Here is a 24,633-nt window from a genome sequence, read left to right as displayed (position 1 = left end):
TGACATCTGATTATCAGGACCTATTTTACGAATTTAATTTCTTGGGTGAAAAGTTTGTAGAGAGAGGATACCCAAGAGAAATGGTTGGTAAAATTTTGGAGGAAGTCTACAATGGTTGGGGGACCAAATATAAGGCCTTATTAGGTCAACCTTTCACAAAAGTAGTAGAACCTGAAAAAGAGACAAGAAACTTTTTAGGGGCATGTGTTACTGAGTATAATGGGTTTTCTGACTTGTTTACAAAAATAGTGGAAACTAATTGGTCTATACTAAAAACCAACAAAGAAGTTTACGAGGTGGTAGGTAATAGACCTCATTTTACATGCAAGACAGGAATCAATTTTAAAAGGTTGCTTGAGAAGGGTAATAATTTAGATAACATCAAAAAAGCAACCAGCTCATGTGGTAGTTGTGGGCAATGTTCACACATTTTTAAAGAAGAATTTATCAAATTGAAAAATGGTTTAGGTAGTATAGTTAAATTTTGTAGGGGTAATTGTCAAACCAAGATGTTGGTATATTTGGCTATTTGCACAAAGTGTTCATCATTTTACGTAGGAAAAACTGAAAGGGCACTGAAAGATAGAATATATGAACACATATATGACATCAGAAATAGGAAAGAAACCAGTGCCCTTTACAAACATTCAGTTCTTTGTACTTCATTTAGTGGTTTCAAGTTTAGGATTATTGACTTGGTTAAAAATAACCCCAGAGGAGGTGATATGAGGAATATATTACTCAATAGCGAACTTAGATGGCAACTGAGGCTTAAGGCTAACATCTGTCCAGGCCTGAATTAATACATTAGTATTAAGGCTATTCTAGCAGAGAGAGCAGGTAGAGTGTGATTTACTGTTGTTGTTCACAGCATTTTAGTGTAAAAAGGGCTATATTAAATTTTTAAAAATATATTTAAGATTAAAGCATTATTTTTTATATAATAATTTTTTTATACAATTTTTTATACAACTATTTTAATTCTATTAATGGATTTTCTAGACTTTTGATGGTTGTGATGTTGGGTATAACAACCAAAGAGCCAGAAACCACTTGGTGGTGGTGCTTTAAAATTTTAAAATTTTGATTATTAGGTAATTAGGTTAATTAAGGTATTTTATATAAATTAAGAGTGGCACCAGTATTGTTTTATCTGAAGAAGTCTCATTTTGTAGACGAAAGCGCTCATTTGTTGTTGGATTTAAATAAAAGAACTGAAGATTTATCTCACTGGCGACCTGGAACCTTCTTTTGCTTTATTTACACTGACGTCCCACTCACTAGGCTGAACAAGGAGAAGGTTACTGTTAGCTGCCTGTCGGGTGCCAGGATCTGCCACATAACACAAGCACTCAGGTCACTCCAGAACAAGTACAAATATGACTCTGTCATTGTCCATGTTGGTGTGAATGACCTGAGCCATACCTCCCTGGACTACATGAAAAAAGACATGGAGGAGCTCTCTGATTATGTAGCACAGGCCGGTATGACCCTGACCCTGAGTAGCATCCTGCTCTCACAAAGAATGATACGGTGTAAAGAAAAAAAATATCAATTTCAACAATTGGCTAGGCTTCTGGTGTCATTCACAGGGGATCCAGTGTCTGTCATCCTGGGATGACATGCTCGACAAGCCACGCTGCTTCGCTAGAGACGGCTTGCACCTGTCACCCTTAGGCTTTCGAATACTGGCCAAGGCTCTTGCCACCCCATAGGGCCTTTTAGGCATGGCTCAAAAGACAAACCCACCGTCATAAGTAACACAAGTAAGAAAAAACTGAGGGTAATGCTATTCATTGTCAGACGTCTAATCCTCACAATGCACACACTCAAGGCACTCCTCAGTTTGGAGAAAATCGATATTTGTGCAGTAACAGAAACCTGGTTTAAGGCTCCAGAGAGCACCCCAGCACTACCAGGCTACAACTCATACCATACATTTCGGCCACAAAACACGGACCGAAATACAAAAGGCAGGGCGTATCCATATTCATTAAAGATATCCACACCTCCAGGTTAGTGGCACAGCACGATGCTTCAGAGATCATCCATGTGCAGCTAACAATGGGCAAAACTGCAATTCAAATTGTAGCTTGCTACAGATCACTCACTATGTCCCAGGACCCCCATTCCACATTTTTGGAAACATTGGGAAACATAAAGGTCCTACCAAACACCCTGATATTGGGTGATTTCAATTACCCAAACATTAACTGGGAGAACTACTCAAGTACTAACTCTCTTGCCCAACATTTCCTAGACAGGTTCAGTGCAAACAATTTTTTATATAACTATTTTAATTCTATTAATGGATTTTCTAGACTTTTGATGGTTGTGATGTTGGGTATAACAACCAAAGAGCCAGAAACCACTTGGTTGTGGTGCTTTAAAATTTTAAAATTTTGATTATTAGGTAATTAGGTTAATTAAGGTATTTTGTTTAAATTAAGAGTGGCACCAGTATTGTTTTATCTGAAGAAGTCTCATTTTGTAGACGAAAGCGCTCATTTGTTCTTGGATTTAAATAAAAGAACTGGAAGATTTATCTCACAGGTGACCTGGAACCTTCATTTGCTTTATTTTTGCTGGTTTGGACTGACTTTTTTGGGACGTCAGTGTGCCTGACTATAGAGTCACCTATTACTAGTGTGTTGGGTATGTTATTTTGGCTTAAGGGCTGTGATTGCATGGCACACTGGTTTTGTGAAATATGTGTTTCGTGGTTTGTGTTGGGGGGGTGGAGGTCTGCTTTGGCAGTCTCTGTTGCTTTTGCATATTTTTATTTAGAGCCTCCGAGTAAGTTTTTGTGTATTTATGTGTGTTTTTTGTCGGTGCTGGTTTCATAGGTCTATGTGAGACTGGAGGTGTGATGCAACTAATTCCCTTCTCCTCTTGACTGTCTGGTCCAGCCTTGGGTTGAGAGAGCGTAGCCTCCAGTTTGGCTGTATAATTGCATCTCTCGCATGTATTAGTGTTTGGTGGTAGGAGGTTGTCTGTGTACATGAGGCAGTTGTAACATTGCCTCAAAATGCCCAGATTCACAAGTTGGACTGGAGAGTACACCTACTACATTCTACTACTCTGTGTATCCATTTATCAATCACCCTCTCCAGAACTTTCACGCAATGTTATAGGAGTTTGATGCCTCTATACTGCCCACAGTTGTGGATGTCCACTTTGTTTTTGTACACTGGCATGAGTATGCTTATTCTCCAGTCATCTGGGATAAGCCTTTCTCTCCACACTGCTATTAGTACCCTTAGGAGCCATTTCTCCCCTAGCTCACCCAGTATCTTTACCATATCTGCTATGACCTCATCTAAACCTGCTGCTTTCCCTGACTTCATCTTCCTTAGTGCTGTTCTTACTTCTTCTTGCCACCCCTATAGTGCTTTTTAGGCAGTGTTCCAAAGACCAAATTCCCACTGTAACAGCTACAAATAAATGCAGTCTGAGGGTCATGCTCTATGCTAGAAGTCTAAATCTCAAGATGCACTCACTCGAAGCACTCCTCAAACTGGAGAACATCGACATTTGTAATGTAATGGAGACCTGGTTTAAAGCAGCAGAAAACACCCCTGCGCTACCAGGCTATAACTCATTCCACACCTTTCGGCCCCAGAACATGGACCAAAGCTCCAAAGGCAGTGGCGTCTCCATATTCATAAAGGATATGCACACCTCCAGACTAGTAGCCCAGCATAACGCATTGGAAATAATTCAGGTACAACTAACAGTGGGTAAGACAGCAATTCAGGTCGTAGTCTGCTATAGGTCCCCAACCAGGTCCCAAGACTCTCACTCCATGTTCCTAAGCACCCTGGAAACTATTAGGGTCCAAACCAACACTCTCACACTGGGTGACTTCAACTACACCTCCATCAACTGGGAAAACTACTCATGCACCAATACACTTGCCCAACGCTTCCTGGAATTCATTAATTCCAATGCGCTTGACCAGCTCATTCTTACCCCCACTAGAGGAAACAACATCCTTGACCTGGTTATTACTAACATGGGCAACCATTGTTCAACACCAATAGTCAATTCCTCCCTGGTTAGATCCGACTGCAAACTAATTACCATGGAAATCAACATCTCACCCACACCACCAGCAAAGGTAACCACCATGAAAAACTTCTCCAAGGCTGACTTTGGGTTCTTAAAAACAGAGGTGGCTAACTTCAGAGCACCCATGCAAATGGAAAATAGGTGCATGACCACCAAATCATACACCAATGCACTGTATGAACACGTACATAAATGCATGGAACTAGCCATACCCAACAGAACCAAGATGCTCTCCTCCAAAAACAGGAAACCAGTCTGGTGGGCCCCTGCCATTAACAAACTCTACAACAGAAAGAAGAAACTGTTGCAGAAAAAGGTGAAGTCCTAAGACTGGAAAAACTCCCTTATTAGCCTCAACAAAGAGTTGAGATCCATCATGAAAACTTCTAAAGCTAGCTATGAATGCAGAATTGCGGCAGACACTAAAAACAACCCCAAAGCACTTCTCCAGTTATATCAAGAATCTCCACAGCAATAGCCAGATTTGCTCTGAGTTACTGCACAATGGTACCTCCTATACTGAGCCAACAGATATTGCCAACATGCTGGCCGATTCAGTGCCAGCTTTATCCCCCCCCAAAGGGCCAATCACAATGCTGGAAGAATGCCAGGCACCCAGCATTACTGCAGCACAGGTTAAAGCTGCATTGTCCAAGGCCAAGAAAACAGATCCATGGGACTCGACAATATCCCTGGCTGTGTTCTACATGAACTACAAGGTGAACTGGCACCACACCTGTGTGCCCTGTTCAATCACAGCCTCACCTCAGGCTTTGTCCCTACAGAATGGCGCATTGCTACAGTCATCCCTCTCCATAAAGGGGGAGTGACTACAGACCCTGGGAGTTATCGCCCCATTAGCCTGATGAGTCTGATATGTAAGGCTATGGAGTGCATCATCATGGACCTAATTAACAAGGATATAGGGAAATCTCCAAACTCTGGATCCCACGCAATTTGGTTTTGTGAAGGGTAGATCATGCCTGCTCAACCTGGTTGACTTCTTTGAGTCAGTCACCAGAGCTGTGGATGATGGCAAGGCAGTTCATGCAGCTTTCCGCGATCTGGCCAAGGCCTTTGATACCATTCCCCACTCAGGAATTATTGATAGACTCACCAAACTAGGCATCAACCCCTATATCGTTAGGTGGGTTACAAAGTGACTCACACACAGTGTGAAAGTAGCAGACTCCAAGTGAGACTGCTGACCAGTCACGAGTAGAGTCCCACAGAGATCAGTCCTGAATCCTCTCCTGTTCGGCATCTACTTCTCAGAAGTCCAGGTCAACATGGAGGGATTCTGGCTGACCAAGTTTGCTGACGACGGCAAGCTGGGAGCCATTATTAACTCCCCAAGTGATGTAGACATCCTACAGAAAGTCCTTACTGAGACCAACGACTGGTGTCAAAACCATGGCCTTAAGCTTAATGCCAAAAAAATTCGTCATCATTCCCTTTGGGAAAAACTCAGTTCCCACTAATTACCACATTGATGGTAGCCCACTGAACACTGAAGGCATTATAAGAGATCTTGGGACACAGGTTGACAGCAACCTCTCCTTCGACCACCACATTGCCACTGTGGTCAGAAAGTCCTTCTGTGTGGCACATCTCATTACCAAGGGTTTTGCATCCAGGAAGAAAGAGGTCATCATCTCTCTGTACTCTTCCCAAATTAGACCAATCGAGTATAATGCCCCATTTGGCATACACCTCACTAAACACCTGCAACAGTTGGAAAGGCCACAAAAGTACCTCATGAAGAAGATCCTACGCCTTAAACACATGCCCTACATGGACAGACTCAAAAAATCCAGCTTTTCTGTCTCATATCGTCTATTAAGACACGATCCCTGCTTGACTTACAAAGCCATATCTGTTAGAAATGTTACACCTAAAGAAATCCCAATCCCTCCACACCACATGCTCCAGGGACCTCATCCTCATTACCACAATCAACAGAACATGCTGGAGGGACAGGGTCATAACCCAGAGACTGCCTATGCTCTGGAATAGACTTCCCATACATGTCAAGCAGAGCACCTCACTGTCCCTTTTCAAGAGAAATCTTGATGAGTGGATGGGAAATAGAAAGTTTACAGAAAATAAACGCCAGGAACCAAAATGCAAAGAACAAGGCAGGAAACCACTGGATAAACACTTTATATAAGTAAAGCTTTCGGATACAATCCTTTCTCAATACAAAACAATGCATAGAACCAGCTCTTTATATATAGGTCCAAATATATCACATGACATGCAGCCAAAATCACATGATATGTCATCCAAATCACAAAAACATTTTAAAGAAACATTTAAAAAAAAACTTTTTTAAAAAACTTAATACAAAAACTTGAAATACTTTAATAAAACTTTAATAAATATATATATTTAGATAAAACTTCAGGCTAAGAGAGATTAGCTCTACTTAATTTAACTAAAATAGGTTTGAGACTGACTTGGCTATTCAAGCCTGGTTTTGAATCACTCATAAGTCTCAAGATCCATTCATATTCTTTAATTTCTAAGTGATTATTTAGGTCCCCTCCCCTAGGTGTAGGTGCAACGTGGTCAATAATTCTAAACCTAAAAAAATGCTGCTGACCAAATTCCTCTATATGTTTGAATAGTGCATTCCTGTCATAGCATCTCCTAATTTCTGACTTATGTTCAGTCATCCTGTCCTTAAGCCTGCGGGTAGTTTTGCCTACATAGAAAGCATTACATGCCTGGCAGGTAGCCAAGTAAACCACATGGGTAGTAATACATGTACCTGCTACTCTAAAACTAAATGTCCTACCATTGATAGGATGCACAACGTATCATTTTCTGTACTACAAATGTCATCACAACAAGAACAGTTGTGACATTTGTGAGTACCATATTTCACTATAGTAGATACAGGTGTAGTCCTCTCAAAGTCCTTGTAGCATAGTGAACTCTTAAGGGTCCTCATATTCTTATAAGAGAAATTGGGTTTAGGTCCCAATAAACTTCTTAGTTCATCTGATGCCATCAAGATGACCCAATTATCAGATATAATTTTTCTAACAGCGGTGCCCTTAAATTATATGTAGTTACATATCTAATAGGTGCTACAGATGTTTGTTTGCACCTAGAGTCAATACTAACAACATCCTCATACAAAACTGGTTTAAATAAAGTCCGCCTATCTTCCCTAATCTTAATGACCTGTTCATAAAGTAGAGATCTATCATACCCACTAAGCAAGAAATCATTAACCATCTCATTTAATTGTACTTCAAAGCAGTCATCATCGGTATTAAGCCTACTGAGTCTGCAGAATTGAGATTTAACAGTACTTCTAAATATGTGAGGTGCATGCATGCTTGTGGCATAAGTGTATCTACCTGAACAAACTTCTTTCCTAAAGATACTAGTTTGTAATGTATCTCCAGCAAGATCTAACTTCAAATCCAAAAATGTAATAGAAGTTTCAGATACTGTCATCTTAAACTTTAGAAAAGTAGATGCAGAGTTTAGATATTCCAGAAATTTTTCAAGATCCTCATGGCTACCTTTCCAAAGTAGGAGGCAGTCATCTACAAAGCGTTGAAAAAATGTAATATTACTTTTAAATTGGTTCCCATCACCAAACAAATGCGTTCTTTCCCACTGATAGAGTATCAGGTTGGCATAAGTATTGGCTACAGAGGTACCCATAGCCACCCCTGTAAGTTGTAAATATGTGGAGCCATTAAAAAGGAAGATGTTGTTTTTCAATGTAACATCCATAAGGCTGAAGATAATTTCAACTTTGTTGGGATTATCACATGTGTGTGTCCACAACAATTCTCTTAAAAGCTCCAGGCCTATATCATTAGGAATAACGGTGAAGAGTGATACAATGTCCAAAGAAACTAAAAGATACTTATTGTTAACTAAAGAAGCTTTTTCTTTATCCATCCATCCCCTTAATTTCTGTAATAAATCAAAGCTATCTTTAATGATAGAATCACATTTAGCCAGGTATGGAAGCAGTTGCCCATGTAGATAAATCGAGATGGGTTCTGTAACCCAACCCGCACCAGAGACAGTAGGTCTCATAGGTGGATCTAGCTTAGATTTATGAATTTTGGGGAGACCATAGAGATGTGGTATAACTGGACAAGTAACAGTGAGATAATTAAATAACTCAAGATCTATATCACCACTCAATTGCAAATCATACACAACCATGTTTACATATGCAACACTTTTTTCACATCCAAACTGGTAATGCATTTAAAAGCTTTAGTGTCTTGTAGTAACTTAAACATAGAATCCATATAATCAACTTGGTTCATAAGAACCACAGCACCTCCTTTATCAGCCTGTTTTATAATTATATCTTTACAGGACTGTAAGCTCTTCAAAGCCTTAAATTCACCATAATTTAAATTAAATCTTTTTTTCTTTCTGGTAGATGGATTAAATAACTGCCTGATATGAATTTCACAAATATCATGAAATGCTTTAACCACTGGAGTACTGGTGGGTACAAACGTACTACGTCGTTTGTTACCCCCCCCCCCAGTAGCTTCAGAACCACCAAATAGCAGTTTTAAATTTAAAAGTCTGGAGAAGATTTTTAAATCAGTTAATGCTGATACTAAATTTTCTTCACAGCAAGGGATGAAATTCAGGCCCTTTGAAAACAATGAATAATGAGTGTCATCTAACTCTACAGATTCAACGTGCCTCGGATAACTTGCGGCTCTGTTTCCCCAGTCCTAAAGGGCTCTCACTTTTTCTTTTATTAGACATACCTGACTGCAGCACCGGGGAACCTCTGTGCTGCAATATACGTTCCTTAACTGTCTCTGGGCGCTCTAACTGGAAGCGCTTATTAGAAAAGTTCGTAAAGTTAAGTGTTGACTGCTGTGTTTTCTTCATAGACGCGTTCTGAACGCCATCAATCGATTGCGACGTAGCACTTCTTCCCTCAGTACTGGTTTCCATATTTACTTGACGTAACGACGTCTGGACCAAACTATTAGCTTCCAGGGACAGGGGGCGTTCTTCTACGAGTGAGATAGACGAGCCAGCTGCATTAGGTGCAATTTGATGAAAATCATCTAAAGTATCAAGGGTATTTTTATTCAGTGTCTTAGGTTGGACATTAGTTTTAATAACAACGTTCTCCTTAGGCCAAGTGAAGATATTACCCTTATTAAAATCATTTATATCGCGCCACAGCTTTCGCTTCTTGGTCGCTTCCATCCTTCCATCAAGTGTGTGTATTCTTTCCATCATACGCTGATAGTCATCCGACATGGCAGTAAACACAGGCATGTTAAGTAGAGTACTTTCAAGGGTAAAAATCTCCTTTTTAAGGTCCTCTTCGACTTTGGTGAAAAAGTCATTCATCAAACACATATAATCAATACTGAGTTTGATATTCAGCTGCTGCCATCTCTTTAGCAAATCAGGGTAAGCGTTCCCATACGAGGGCATTTTTAAAATTCTGAGCCCCCTGGGAACAATACCCTTGTCAATGTATGCTAATGGTGATGGGAACCCATTTAAAAGTAATATTACATTTTTTCAACGCTTTGTAGATGACTGCCTCCTACTTTGGAAAGGTAGCCATGAGGATCTTGAAAAATTTCTGGAATATCTAAACTCTGCATCTACTTTTCTAAAGTTTAAGATGACAGTATCTGAAACTTCTATTACATTTTTGGATTTGAAGTTAGATCTTGCTGGAGATACACTACAAACTAGTATCTTTAGGAAAGAAGTTTGTTCAGGTAGATACACTTATGCCACAAGCATGCATGCACCTCACATATTTAGAAGTACTGTTAAATCTCAATTCTGCAGACTCAGTAGGCTTAATACCGATGATGACTGCTTTGAAGTACAATTAAATGAGATGGTTAATGATTTCTTGCTTAGTGGGTATGATAGATCTCTACTTTATGAACAGGTCATTAAGATTAGGGAAGATAGGCGGACTTTATTTAAACCAGTTTTGTATGAGGATGTTGTTAGTATTGACTCTAGGTGCAAACAAACATCTGTAGCACCTATTAGATATGTAACTACATATAATTTAAGGACACCCGCTGTTAGAAAAATTATATCTGATAATTGGGTCATCTTGATGGCATCAGATGAACTAAGAAGTTTATTGGGACCTAAACCCAATTTCTCTTATAAGAATATGAGGACCCTTAAGAGTTCACTATGCTACAAGGACTTTGAGAGGACTACACCTGTATCTACTATAGTGAAATATGGTACTCACAAATGTCACAACTGTTCTTGTTGTGATGACATTTGTAGTACAGAAAATGATACGTTTGTGCATCCTATCAATGGTAGGACATTTAGTTTTAGAGTAGCAGGTACATGTATTACTACCCATGTGGTTTACTTGGCTACCTGCCAGGCATGTAATGCTTTCTATGTAGGCAAAACTACCCGCAGGCTTAAGGACAGGATGACTGAACATAAGTCAGAAATTAGGAGATGCTATGACAGGAATGCACTATTCAAACATATAGAGGAATTTGGTCAGCAGCATTTTTTTAGGTTTAGAATTATTGACCACGTTACACCTACACCTAGGGGAGGGGACCTAAATAATCACTTAGAAATTAAAGAATATGAATGGATCTTGAGACTTATGAGTGATTCAAAACCAGGCTTGAATAGCCAAGTCAGTCTCAAACCTATTTTAGTTAAATTAAGTAGAGCTAATCTCTCTTAGCCTGAAGTTTTATCTAAATATATATATATTTTTAAAGTTTTATTAAAGTATTTCAAGTTTTTGTATTAAGTTTTTTAAAAAAGTTTTTTTTTAAATGTTTCTTTAAAATGTTTTTGTGATTTGGATGACGTATCATGTGATTTTGGCTGCATGTCATGTGATATATTTGGACCTATATATAAAGAGCTGGTTCTATGCATTGTTTTGTATTGAGAAAGGATTGTATCCGAAAGCTTTACTTATATAAAGTGTTTATCCGGTGGTTTCCTGCCTTGTTCTTTGCAAATAGAAAGTTTACCCCAGGGATCACTCCAGTGGCTCTACTTGATAGAGACACCGGGAACTAACGGCAGCATGATGCCAGGGGAATTCTATGGGCTAGGCTTGTAAAGGCTCCAGAGCCACTGGCCTAGTACACACCTATGAACCTATTACTGTCATTTTACTTTATGTAATATCTCAGTGTTGTGTCTCGCTCTTGTCAATTTGCCTTATCTGTCCAGCTGAATACTGAAAAAAGTCTTTTGACCAATCCATCTTACCCAGTTAACAAATTAATATAAATAAATTAATAAATACATACTTACATACATTCATGGATGCATAGATTCTTTCTTAATAACAGCTAGTGCCAGTGCAGAAGAACAAAGGGGACATTCACAGCTGAGGGGTAGTATAGTTATCAAACTCCTGCCATACAGCATGAAAGTACTAGAGAGGGTGATAGTCTTATGAATAGCAGAGTAACAGAAACTGAGATGGGTGATGAGAAGTTCAGATTCAGATCAAGATGACCCAGCGTTTGAAGACAGGTAGCACAGAAAAAGCTGGAGATGACACATTCCTACACTTGGATAAAACTCATGACAAAGTCCCAAGAAAGCTGACTTAGAATTACTGCAGGTTACGTACAGGGACCCAGTCACACAAGTACTAACAGTGTTTGGTTCACAAGGGGATTCCCAGTGGGAGTGGGTGTGCATCAGGGCTCAGCTCTGAGCCCAGTGCTGTATATTCTAGTGATGGACTACATTACCAAATAAATTGAAGGAGACAGATCAGTAAAGCTGATGCATGCAGATGATGTGGCATTACAAGAAGACTGAACAAGAACTTCAGCAAATGACAGGGTAAAAAAAAGCAAATATGAAGGCACATGAGAGAAACTGAGTACAGGTAAGGCAGTTGTCATGGCACCAAATGGGGGAAGTTAGAAGAAGTTAAAAACTGAGACATAACGGCAAACAATGGAACATGTTAATAGGTCCAAGTACCTAGGAGGAATGACTAAGGGAAAAAGGGAGTTTTAAGGAGGAGGTCAAAGCTGGAATTAGGTTGCAGCCAACTGCACATAGTGTCAGGGGTAGTGTGTGTGTCCAAGAAGTATGCCAAAAAAACTGAACACAAGGTGTACAATATATTGGTGTGACCAGGAAGGACAGAGCACTTAAGGAAGCTAGAAGTGATGGAGATGAAGTACCTGAGATGAGTAGTAGAATGCACAATGAGAGACAAATGAAGAAATTATGATATCAGAGCAGAAGCCAAAGTAGCTCCAATTACAGAGAAGGTCAAAGAGAAGAGATTACAGTGGTTCAGGTACATGCACAAGAAAGCAGAAAATGATTTATTCTGGACAGACAGGAAGAAAACAAGAGGAAATGAAGATTCCTAATGAACAGATGGAGGGACTGGATCAGTCGACAGGTCCTCCGAGCCTGCCTCAACCCCTAGATCGGCAGTTGGCTGTGTGTCGGTAAGTGGAACGGCAGGCGAAAATGGCCTAGGAAACTTGGCCTTCTTGCGCGAAGGTTCAGGTTTGTCCTCCAATGCAGGATCCGTCCTAAGGGCTAACCATTTGACGCGTTGGTTCTCGAGGTAGAAATTTAATGCGGCTAGATGGCTGTGCAAGGTCTTAGGCACAAATGATTTACAAATAGCGCAGGAGTGATCGTGTTCCCGGCCTAGGCAAAAAACACACCTGTCATGGGAGTCCTTGTGGGGTATCTGGCGCCCGCACTGGCACTTTCTCTTTTACCCTGACATCAGTTAAAGGCTACAACAACCAAGCGTTAGCTATAACAATCATCAAAAATAAGAAACCTCTCTAATCCTTCTTCCACCCCTTCTAAAGTACAGTTTTGTACCTACCATAAATGTAGATGTCCGAACTGGATAGCATCTGCAGTCATAACAACTGGGTTGTCCTGTCGTCAGGCAGCCCTTCGGTCGGCCGGATTCCAAAGTCTGGGTCCGGCTTCGGCTGATGTCGCACTTCACCCGACGTCATCTCTGCTGGTCTTCGGGTATAAAGGCATCAGCCGACGCCATTTTCCTCAGTGTTTCTTGCCCCAGATGCCAGTTGCCCTCTTGGAAGGCTAAATTTTGGATAAATGCCAATGTTTCCAAAAAGATAGAAGGCAAACACAAAAAATAAGCATGTTTGTACATATATACAAACAAATACACCATAAGAGACCCCCCCCCCCCAGCTAGCTATTAGGAGGGTAAATACCCTAGGAGTACCACAGAGGGGAAGGAGGGAGGGTAATCCTGACTGCAGATGCTATCCAGTTCGGACATCTACATTTATGGTAGGTACAAAACTGTAATATGTCCTTCATGGATGCATCTGCAGTCATAACAACTGGGTAGAATACCATAGCCAACTAGGGGAGGAGGAAGATAAAATTATGGTGTGGTTAGGATCCCTTGCAGTACAGCAGTGGCAAACCCTGCTCGGGATCTAGAATATAGAGGTAAATTATAATGCTTGGCAAATGTATGCACGGAGGTCCAAGTAGCCGCCTCAATAATGTCCTTGGTTGCCACTCCTCGTAAGAAAGCTGTGGTAGTGGCTGTAGCCCTTGTAGAATGAGGCCTTATGTTCTGTGGAATTGGTTTTCCATGGTAGGAGTAACAGAATCTTATGCAATTTCCTTTCCATTTGGAGATTGTCTGTTTGGAAATTGCTTTTCCTTCCCTCCCTGTTGCATAGGCTACAAAAAGCTGGTCAGTTTTTCTGTTACTTTTGGTTCTGTCCAGGTAGTAGCGTAGCTGTCTATGTACGTCCAAGGTATGCAGCACTCTTTCCCCTCTGTTTTGTGGATTGGGGAAGAAGGTAGGTAGGTGGATTGCCTGGTTTAAAGACACTCTGGATACCACCTTAGGCATAAATGTAGGATTAGTTCTCATGGACACCCTATCTTTATGGAAGATTAGGAAGGGTTGTACTGCCATTAAGGCCTGTAGTTCAAACCCTCCTTGCTGAGGTAATTGCCAGTAGGAAAGCAGTTTTCCATGATAGGTGCTGTAGATCTGCTGTTGCTGCTGGTTCAAACGGAGGGAGTGTCAACTTTTCTAGCACAAAGTTCAAGTCCCATGCTGGTAATGGTGGTTTCCTAGGAGGTTTTACATTCTTGATCCCTCTGAGGAACTGCCTGAGTAGAGGATGTGAAAAGACAGGTGGATCAAAGCTGTATTCTGCTGAAATAGCTGATGCATGTATCTTGATGGAGGAATAGGACAGGCCTGTATGTAAAAGCTCTGCCAAATACTCCAGAATGTTAGCAATATCTATATTCGACACATCTTTTCCTCTTTCAGCACTCCAAATGACAAACCTTTTCCATTTTCCTGCATAGTTCCTTCTTGTTGAAGGTCTGCGGGCTTCAAGGATAATGTCTTTAACCCTTTGGGAAAGATCTGGATTAGTTGCTGCTATGTGGTGTTCCAGGCAGTCAGTTGCAAAGTTTTTAGGTTTGGATGCATGATGCTGTAGTTGTTCTGAGTTAACATCAAAGGCATCAGGGCTATTGACCACATTTTCTCCCGAGACATGCTCCTCAGCAATGGGTACCAGTGTTGTCTTGGCCAGTTCGGAGCTATCAGGATTATCCTTGGACGTTCCTCTTTGATTTTCAGTAATACCTTGTGTATCAAGGGAAGAGGTGGAAATGCATATGCTGTCAGACCTTTCCAGCTGAAGGAGAGAGAATCCACCTTCCATGCAAGTGGGTGGAATGTCCTTGTGCAGAATTTTTTGAGCTGGTGATTGAGAGGGGAAGCGAATAGATCTATTTGTGGCATTCCCCATTTCTTTGTGATGGTCTTGAAGATGTCTGGGTGTAGCATCGATTCGTGAGCATCCGAGGTGGTTCTGCTTAACATGTCTGCTAGGGTGTTCTCTTTTCCCGGTACAAATGTTGCCTGTAACTGGATGTTGTAGCTGAGAGCCAGATTCCAAAGATCCAAAGTCATTCTGCATAGGGGGTATGAATGAGTGCCCCCCTGTTTGTTGATGTACCACATGACTGTGGTGTTGTCTGTCCTTATCATCACATGGCCTTCTTTGAGGAATGGTCTGAATTTTTGGATTGCCAGTTTTACTGCCAGCATTTCTTTTTGGTTTATGTGCAGGTGCAGCTGGTCCTGAGTCCACAATCCTTGTACGCATTTGTCCAGCATGTGTGCCCCCCATCCTAGGTCTGAGGCGTCTGTTGTGATGGTTTGGCTTGTTCGAAAGTTGTGGAAGGGTAGGCCTGGGTTTGACTGGCATGCTTGAGCCCACCAGAGGAACTCCTGTTTTAGGCGTGGGATTAGTGGTATTTCTGCTTCTAGGCTGTGCCTGTGTTGAGACAATAAATTCTTTAGGTACCACTGTAGTTTTCTCATATGCAGTCTGGCATGTGGGACCAAGATTATGCATGATGCCATGAAGCCCAAGGCCTGCAGAACTTTTCTTGCTGTTAGTTTGTTCTGTCTTGTTAATGCCAAGAAGTAAAGAGGGAGTTCTTTTTGTTTTTCTGCAGTTAGGAATGCCATTTGTTTTACTGTGTCCAATTCAGCCCAAGAATGTTCTTGTTTGGGATGGTATCAGCCTTGACTTTTGTAAATTGACTGTGTATCCCAGGGCTTGTAGCAAGTAAATGACCCTTTGTAAATCTGTTGTCAGCTTGCTTTTGTTGTCCGCTTGTAGCAGGCAGTCGTCCAGGTATGGATAAATTTGGATTCCCTGTAGTCTGCAGTGAGCGATTACTGATGCCAGGCATTTTGTGAATACTCTGGGCGCAGTAGATAAGCCAAAGGGCAATGCTGAGAATTGATAATGCTCTGATCCTGCAAGAAATCTGAGGTATCTTCTGCAATTGGGTCGAATGGGGACGTGCAGGTATGCCTCCTTGAGATCTAGAGTTACCAGCCAACACTCCTTGCCCAGCATGGGAAGAAGTTGCTGTAGGGTCAGCATTTTGAATTTTGGGACAATGATATATGTGTTTAAGATGGACAGGTCGAGAATAGGTCTCCAACTTTTCTCTTTTCTTGGTACTAGGAAGAATCTGGAGTAGAATCCTTTGCCCTGTTCTGTTATTGGTACTCTTTCCACAGCTCTCATCTTTGTTAATTTCGTTATCTGCTGTAGAGCTTCTATTTTTTGATTTGGAGGCAGGTTTGGCATTCCTCGTTTTACTGGTAAGGTGTGGAAGTGGAACCGGTAGCCTTGGTCTATGGTTTGCAAAATCCACTTGTCTTTTGTGATATAGTGCCAATTTTTCGAAAATAAGGCTAACTTTCCGCCTAATGGTGCTGCTATTTGCTCCCTGGTAGGCGGAGTTAGAGCCAAGTCACTGTGATTGTCCTGTTGCAGTGGTAGTGGTTGTGTCTGTGCCTCTGTTATTACCTTGCCACTGTCGTCCTCTGTAGGCACCTCCTCTGGATTGATTTCTGCCTCTGAGCGTCTATTTCTGCCCCTTTGGGATCTTGTGGAGTCAGGAAAGGACCAATTTTGGCAGGCCAATTCCTGCTAAACCTTGGGGCTGAACCTGTAAGAAATCTTTAACTGTTTGTACAGATTTTGCCTTTTCTTCCATTTTCTTCATTACCTGCTGGGCAGGTGTACCAAATAAACTGGCCTTATCCATAGGAGCATCTAATAGCTTTGCTTTAACATGATCCGTAAGACCTGTTCTTTCAACCATGCATGTCTTCTTATCACTGTGCCAGTCATGGCTGATCTAAATGAAGCCTCCAGTGCATCATAGCCACATTTTAAGGAATGGTTACTAACCTGTTGTATGTTATTCACCATTTCTAATACATATTTCTTGTCTAAAGATTCATCAGAGGATACTTTTTTAGTTAACTGATCAAGCATAAACTCTTGGTATTGGATCATGTGAAATTGACAGTTTAAAGCTCTAGCTGAGAGAGTAGCAGAGGTGTAAACTTTTTTCCCCCATCTGTCTAAGGACCTGGGTTCCCTTTCTGAAGGGATAGGGTTTTTTGCTGTGGTCGAGGCTACTGCCTTAGGCCCCTGGGAAATAGTTTTGGGGTCTGCCAGTGGGGCCTTGTATAGGTGGTGATGAGTGTCAGGTACCCTGTAATATCTATCAGGTTTGGCAGGGGCTGGAGGTAAAGAATCAGGAGCAGTGCAGACATCATTAAATGCATCATCCACAACAGGCAAAACAGGAGGTATAGCTAAGGGCCTATGTTGTGGTAAGTGCAGAAAAGTCCTAAGCCTTTTTCTTGAGTCTGAGAAATCTTGTCCCTGCCATTGAAATTGTTCTCTCATGGCATGCAAGGTTTCCCCAAAGGAAAATTCCTCTGGTGGAGAGGCAGCTGGAATGGATTCTTCAGCATCGGAGTCTTCATAAGTAGAAAAAGGATACTCTGGCTGTTCTGTAATGTCAGAGTCATCCGCAGAATCATCAGAGGACACTGGCTTGGGGGGCTCTGTCCTAGGTCTCTTTTCTGGGGGCTGAGAGGCCCTGTCTGGGTGAGATTGGGATCCCCTAATTAAGGATATTAAATCTTCTGCCAGAGTAAGCATTTGTGAACTAGAAGTGGGCCTGTGTGAGGGAGGTTTAACAGGCACTGACTTAGCAGATTTGGCTGCTTTAGCCCTGGCAAAGGCCTTGATAGACATGGCTGCAGGGGGTCTAGCAGCACCACGTGCTGGGGTAGAGACATCCAAAGGGATGGTGTCTGATAAATCAGTAGAAACCACAGTTGTAGGCAAAATTTCTGAGGCCGATTCAGGTAAGGTAGCAGGAGCCTCAGTAGTAGCCATGGATTCGGCTGAAGATTGACCAGTTTTCTCGGTTTCGGCCGAAACCGAGACAGTCGCGGCTTGCTTAACCGTGGTTTCGGCCGAAACCGCGGACCGCGAGTGTCGGTCTTTTTCCTTGCGTTTTTTAATAATTTGGGTAGTCAGAGGATCCGACGGCATAATGTACGCAAAGTCTGAGCCGAAAAACTGTTCAGCAAACTCCGACCGATGCCTTAGCGTTCGTCGGTTGAAGGAAGCGCAGGCCGAACAGGCTGCTACGTCGTGGTCTGGGCCTAAGCAAGGCAGACAGTAAGAGTGGAAATCTTTATGAAGTATTTGTTTCCCACAAGTTAAACAGTTATTGACTTTTTCTGACATCGGCTGAGGCAAGAAAGAGTCCCCAACGGGGTACTTAGCTTTTTAGAAGTCTTCGAAGTAGTATTCGGTAGTAGTAATCTCTGGATCTGACCGACCGGCACTTGCGAACAGCTTCTGCTTCGGGCGCCACGCGGCAAGAAAGACTGAGGAAAATGGCGTCGGCTGATGCCTTTATACCCGAAGACCAGCAGAGATGACGTCGGGTGAAGTGCGACATCAGCCGAAGCCGGACCCAGACTTTGGAATCCGGCCGACCGAAGGGCTGCCTGACGACAGGACAACCCAGTTGTTATGACTGCAGATGCATCCATGAAGGACATCTACCTTGGATTGCAGCCAAATACATTGCTTGTAAACCTATATCTCAGCTGTAATCTTAGCCACTGTTATTCAAGGGTAATAGCTGCTAACTCAGTTATTAAAATACTTGCTAGTCTTTATGGCACCAGTGATGTTGTACCATTTAACTAAATACTTAATTTCATTTTGAACTATAACTATTTACTACTATTGTTAAAGAAAACCTACCTATACTTCTTGTAACTTGTAATTAATTGTTTTTATTGAGGATCTTTTCTCCTCGGGCCTCCGCTGAAAAAGGACCTGTGTCCAGTCGGATTTTCCTTGTCAACAAATGTAAATAAATAAAATAAATAAAAATACTTATCTTTAAGATGCGACGTCTGTGTAGAAGCAATCGTACGATGCGAATGTCGTCTGCAGCTGAAAAGTTCTGAGGCTTGTGCGTGCAGGCATCACATTTATGGCCCCTTGGTTTATGGCCCAATGTGTGACATCCCACACACACTACAGCAGCCAAGCTGAAGCTTTTGCATAGAAGCCGACATACAAGTCGCCTGAGGGCAGGAAATCCCCCACACCTAGAATACTGCAACACAGGAATAGAAGGACATATGAAGATTCCTAACAAACAGATGGAGGGACTGGATGGCTGAAGACTTGCAACAGTTAGACAACACTGTCGAAGACAGCAGGAAAGTAGCACCGAATCAAGAGACACGGTGACAGTTGACACAGTACCCCGACTCCAGGTAGACAGTGGGAAAAAGGGGGGTTGATGACGATCATTTTAAGGATGATGATGATGAAGATGATGACTATAAGCAGAATTCGAGCTCTTGGCAGCTAAGAGTGGAAGGTGCCCTCAAGCTTTAAAAAGCTAGTCAGGTTGGTCATATCCTTGGCAGGACATAACCCAAACAGCTTAGGCTACTACAACAGTAATCTAATGTTGAACAAAAAACAGATCTGTTTGAACCAAGCAGCCTGTGACACTCACTTACATAACAACACATGCAGCTATTTTCTCGTTGTACAAATCAGTGGAAGAAAACTAGAAATGAAAAGATGCAGGAAGTACAGCATCAAGGAGGTGTGGAGAATGAAGGTATCGACTTGTCATCCTATTTACACAAGCCGTTAAGCGTATTTTGGACATAATATCTAACGGAATGAGATATTTGATAATAAACTTATCAAAACTTTTACTGACTAGATCAGAGTTTGAGAAAAGTTACACATTTAAATCTATAACATGCAATAAATTATTTTTTAATCAATTGTTATGGGTAGAGGAATGGTATAGAGGAAGGGAGTGACATGCACATTGAATTAGCATATTTTTAGTAAGATGTGATACAAACTGATGGCAATTTTGTTTCAGTACAATTTAATATGAATTTTAATTTACGTGAAAATGTGACAGCTATTAATATCATCGGTTCTAACTTTCATAAAAAGAGCACATTTAATCAGCCACTGTTTTCAATTTTAATACTTTTGAGGATATAAATGCTTATGATATAAGAACATTATTAGCAGCTATCAAAGATAAGAACATATAAATTGTCTCTTGTGGAAAGGAAAACATTGAAATATTTGAAAAATATGAAAGACTGTCGCTTCATGAAAACTGATAAGAGTTTAGGGCTGGTTACCACAGATGCTTCCAGAAAAAAAATATGTTCAAACTTGTAAATGATGGTGCTTCCTGTTACAAAGACGTTCTGTTAAGAGACATACTGTACTCTAAAATACAGGGCATTTGATTTAATACTGTTAGGTATATTATATCAGGACTCCATTTCTATTGATTTCTATACTTTTATAAACTAGAATTTCTATGAATTGGATCATTTTTTGGAATTCTCAAGCTCCACATGTCTATGAAGAATCATGCTCTAGTCCTATTACAGTTGCTAAAACTTCTACAGTTGAACCTTTACCTATATTTGCTGATGTCACTTGAATTTGGTAGTGCAAATGTGCCATCAAACATTAATAGCTCCTGTGACTTCCTAAATAAAGTGAAATATTTCACTTGTATTAACATGAATCTTTTTATAACTTCAGATGTCACATCTTTGTATACCTCCATTCCACAAGACATGGGCATAGGACATGTGCATACAGTCGATATAAAATGTTTATACACCCCTGTTAAAATGCCAGGTTTTTGCGATATAAAAATGCGATCACAATAAATCATTTCAAAACTTTTCCCACCTTTAATGTGACCTATACCTGTACAATTTAATTGAAAAACAAACAAATCTGTTGGGGGGAGAAATATAAAAAATAAAAAATGTACAATATGCTGGTGGCATAAGTGTGCACACCCTTAAACTAATACTTTGTTGAAGCACCTTTTGATTTAATTACGGCATTCAGTCTTCTTGGGTAGGAGTCTATCACCATGGCACATGTTGACTTGGCAATTTTTGCCCACTCTTCCTTGCAAAAGTGCTCCAAATCTGTCAGATTGCGAGGGCATCTCTTGTGCACAGCCCTCTTCAGGTCACCCCACAGATTTCTATTGGAATTAGGTCTAGGCTCTGGCTGGGCGATTCTAAAACTTTAATTTTCTTCTGGTGAAGCCATTCTTTTGTTGATTTGGATGTATGCTTGGGGTCATTGCTATGTTGAAAGGTGAAATTCTTCTTCATCTTCAGCTTTCTAGCAGATGCCTGAAGGTTTTGGGCCGAAAGTGACTGGTATTTGGAATTGTTCATAATTCCCTCCACCTTGACTAAAGCCCCAGTTCCAGCTGAAGAAAAGCAACCCCAAAGCATGATACTGCCACCACCATGCTTCACAGTCGGGATGGTGTTCTTTTGGTGATGCAAAGTGTAGTTTTTGCACCATACATACCTTTTGGAATTGTGGCCAAAAAGTTCAACCTTGGTCTCATCAGACCATAACACATTTTCCCACATGCTTTTGGGAGACTTGATGTATTGTTTTGCAAATTTTAGCTGGGCCTGGATGTTTTTCTGTGCAAGAAAAGGCTTCCGTCTTGCAACCCTACCCCATAGTCCAGACATATGGAGAATACGGGAGATTGTTGTCACATGTAGTACACAACCAGTACTTGCCAGAAATTCCTGCAGTTCCTTCAATGTTTCTGTAGGTCTCTTGGCAGCCTCCCTGACCAGTTTTTGTCTTGTCTTTTCATCAATTTTTGAGGGACGTCCAGTTCTTTGCAACATCACTGTTGTCCCATACTTTCTCCACTTTTTGCTGACTGTCTTCACTGTGTTCCATGATATATCCAGGTTCGATGATATATCCAATGCTGTGGAAATTTTTTTATACCCTTCTCCTGACTGATACCTTTCAACAATGAGATCCCTTTGATGCTTTGTAAGCTCTCTGCGAACTATGGTTTTTGCTGTAGTAGGCAACTGAGTAAATGTCAGGAAAATCCTACTAGGCCAGCTGAACTTTATTTGGGATTAATCAGAGTCTCTTTAATTGATGGCAGGTGTGTACCCAAGAAGACTGAATGCTGTAATTAAATCAAAAGGTGCTTCAGCAAAGTATTAGTTTAAGGGTGTGCACACAACAAAGTATTAGTTTAAGGGCGTGCACACTTATGCAACCAGTGTATTGTACGTTTTTTATTTTATATATTTTCCTTTAACAGATTTGTTTGTTTTTCAATTGAATTGTACAGGTTATACGTCACATTAAAGGTGGGAAAAGTTCTGAAATTATTTATTGTGGTCTCATTTTTTTATATCACAAAAACCTGCCATTTTAACAGGGGTGTGTAAACTTTTTTATATATACTGTATATGTTTCTTAGTAGTAAAACCACAAAAAGTCCCAGTAAAATTATTGATAATTTTCTTGACATGGTATTACATAATATTTGCTTCTATTTTAAATGAAAGAATGTCCAACAGCTATTTGGAGTGGCTATGTGTGCTGTGATGAGACCTTCTTAAGCCAGTCTAGTACTTGCTGTGTGAGAGCACAGATTTTTATAAGAATATTCTTGTTATTGGTACATAAAAGTTTACAAGAGATTTGCAGATGATATTTTTTATGTAGACAGGATATTAGGCAGAAGTGAATGACTGCCTGGATGTCATTAACAAATCCACTGACTTCCTATTCTTCAACTGAACATCAACACAAAATAAAGTGGTATTCTTAGATATTAAAATAGGAAGGAACAGTAATAATGACGGGTTGTAATCCACAACAGTTAGGAAACCAATTACAGTTAACTATGCACATGCTGCCTTTGCCAGTAACACACAATGATATAGCCCAGACTATGGCATAGACAATCAGGGTTCAGTTAACAGCTTGGGCATTTAATCCTGAGCTGGTGAGGCACAATCTTGGATTCACAATGGCATTTGATCCCTTGCAGAGGCTAGAGACTTGTAAGGTAATGCTATTCTGTAGGGAGACGGCATGAGAGCAGGCGAGAGGTGGGAAACTAGGCTAAAACACTTTCCTGTAGCACTGTGACTCTCTCCTGGGTTCCTTCATCACCTCACCATCCCCAGTCATGAGTTTTGATTAGCCTGGGAGAGATCAATGTGGGTATGTTAGACCTGGTAGACAATGAAAAGTCCAGATGGCAGCCAATGGTCAGCTTTGGCTGGAGGGAAACAAAAAGGAGAGAAAAAAACAACAATGATGGACATACTAATAACAAGCGTCCTAGTTACACCAAGGAGAATATCATAAAAGGACAAGTTAGCAGACAATTGAGAATAAAATCTAATCATAGTTCCCACAGATTCCTCTATGTAGTTGACTCCTCTTTTCTAAAAATCATGCCTCTAATTATTTTATCACCTTTGCAGCATTCAACAGTTGATTTTGCTTCTGATTTCCATGTTCTATTAATTGCGTTTTTTGGCAGCTAACCACATTAATCTTAAGTGACGCCTTGTTGTATCTAGGTAATTTCTATATTTTAGCTCAAAAGAATTACGTCTTTTGTTAAAATAATTTGTTCTCACAACATTTCTGCTAAAATGCCCGGTAGGAATTTCTAAAATCTGTCAGCTTGTTACATTCCCAAAAAAACATGTTCCCACATATCCCTCTTTCCCATAAATTTCTGTCTACCCATGGAAAAATTCTCTGAAGTCCATCTGGAGTATAAAAATAGCTGTGCAAGCACTTCCATACAAAGAACCTAAACCTTTTAGATTTTGTTATACACGTTGGAGAATACATACATTCTCCCACTGGCCCTTGTACCAGCCTTGCCTTGACCTAAAAATCCTTGACTTACAACTGAAAAAAAAACTTAGTGGCTGACTCAGTTTGTACATCTCCCTACATTCTTTGACTACATAATCTCTAGTATACCCTCTTTTAAAAAATATATTAACTAATTTTCCCAGTTCCACTTGAAAGCAACAATACACACAGAATAATATTCAGGAGGAGTGAAATTACAGGGATAGCAGGTCTTGTGCAATGTATGCAATGTTAAATTAAATAATTGTTAAGATAAAAATCATATTTGTACAATGTGTACAAATGAAAAAATGGTTGTAATGGTTTGTTTTTGTTTTCAGAATTGAATGTGTACTCATTTCACTATACTGCATGGGATGTTAAAAAGTTTAGAAAAGGATAGTGCAAGTATATCTTATTCTTTCATATAATACAGATGTTAAAAAATTAAGTGGATTGTGTGTAATAGCTGGAAAATCATTCACTGCAAACTCTTCTTCAGTTCTTGAGATTTAAATATATCTGTATATAAAAAATAATGTTACTAAAGGCATTGTTATGTGTAAATGTGTTTTTTTGTAAAATTGCCAATGTATTCATTAAGGTACTAGAGCCAATGTAACTCATGACAACATAATTTTGCATAGCAATGTAAAACAAGTTACGTACTCACCATAATGATGCATCTGTCTTGTCTGTTTTTGTCCTTCTTTAACTTTTGGGTTTAGGATCCAACCTCAGCTTAACCTTCGGCCACTTCTCAGACTTTGGATCCATAGCTCAAGCTCCTCCCCTTGCCCCATAATTCTCTCCCACACCCTAGATTACCTCAGATTGATTACCGAGTTTGCCTCCTTGATATCAACATATACAGAGGAAACAATTCTATAAATGTCTAGAAAAT

The sequence above is a fragment of the Protopterus annectens genome, chromosome 14.part0 (assembly GCF_019279795.1).
Source record: "Protopterus annectens isolate FY-2018-M chromosome 14.part0, PAN1.0, whole genome shotgun sequence".
NCBI lineage: Eukaryota > Metazoa > Chordata > Ceratodontiformes > Protopteridae > Protopterus > Protopterus annectens.
The sequence above is the reverse complement of the archived record's forward strand: the minus strand, read 5'-3'. Positions refer to the sequence as shown.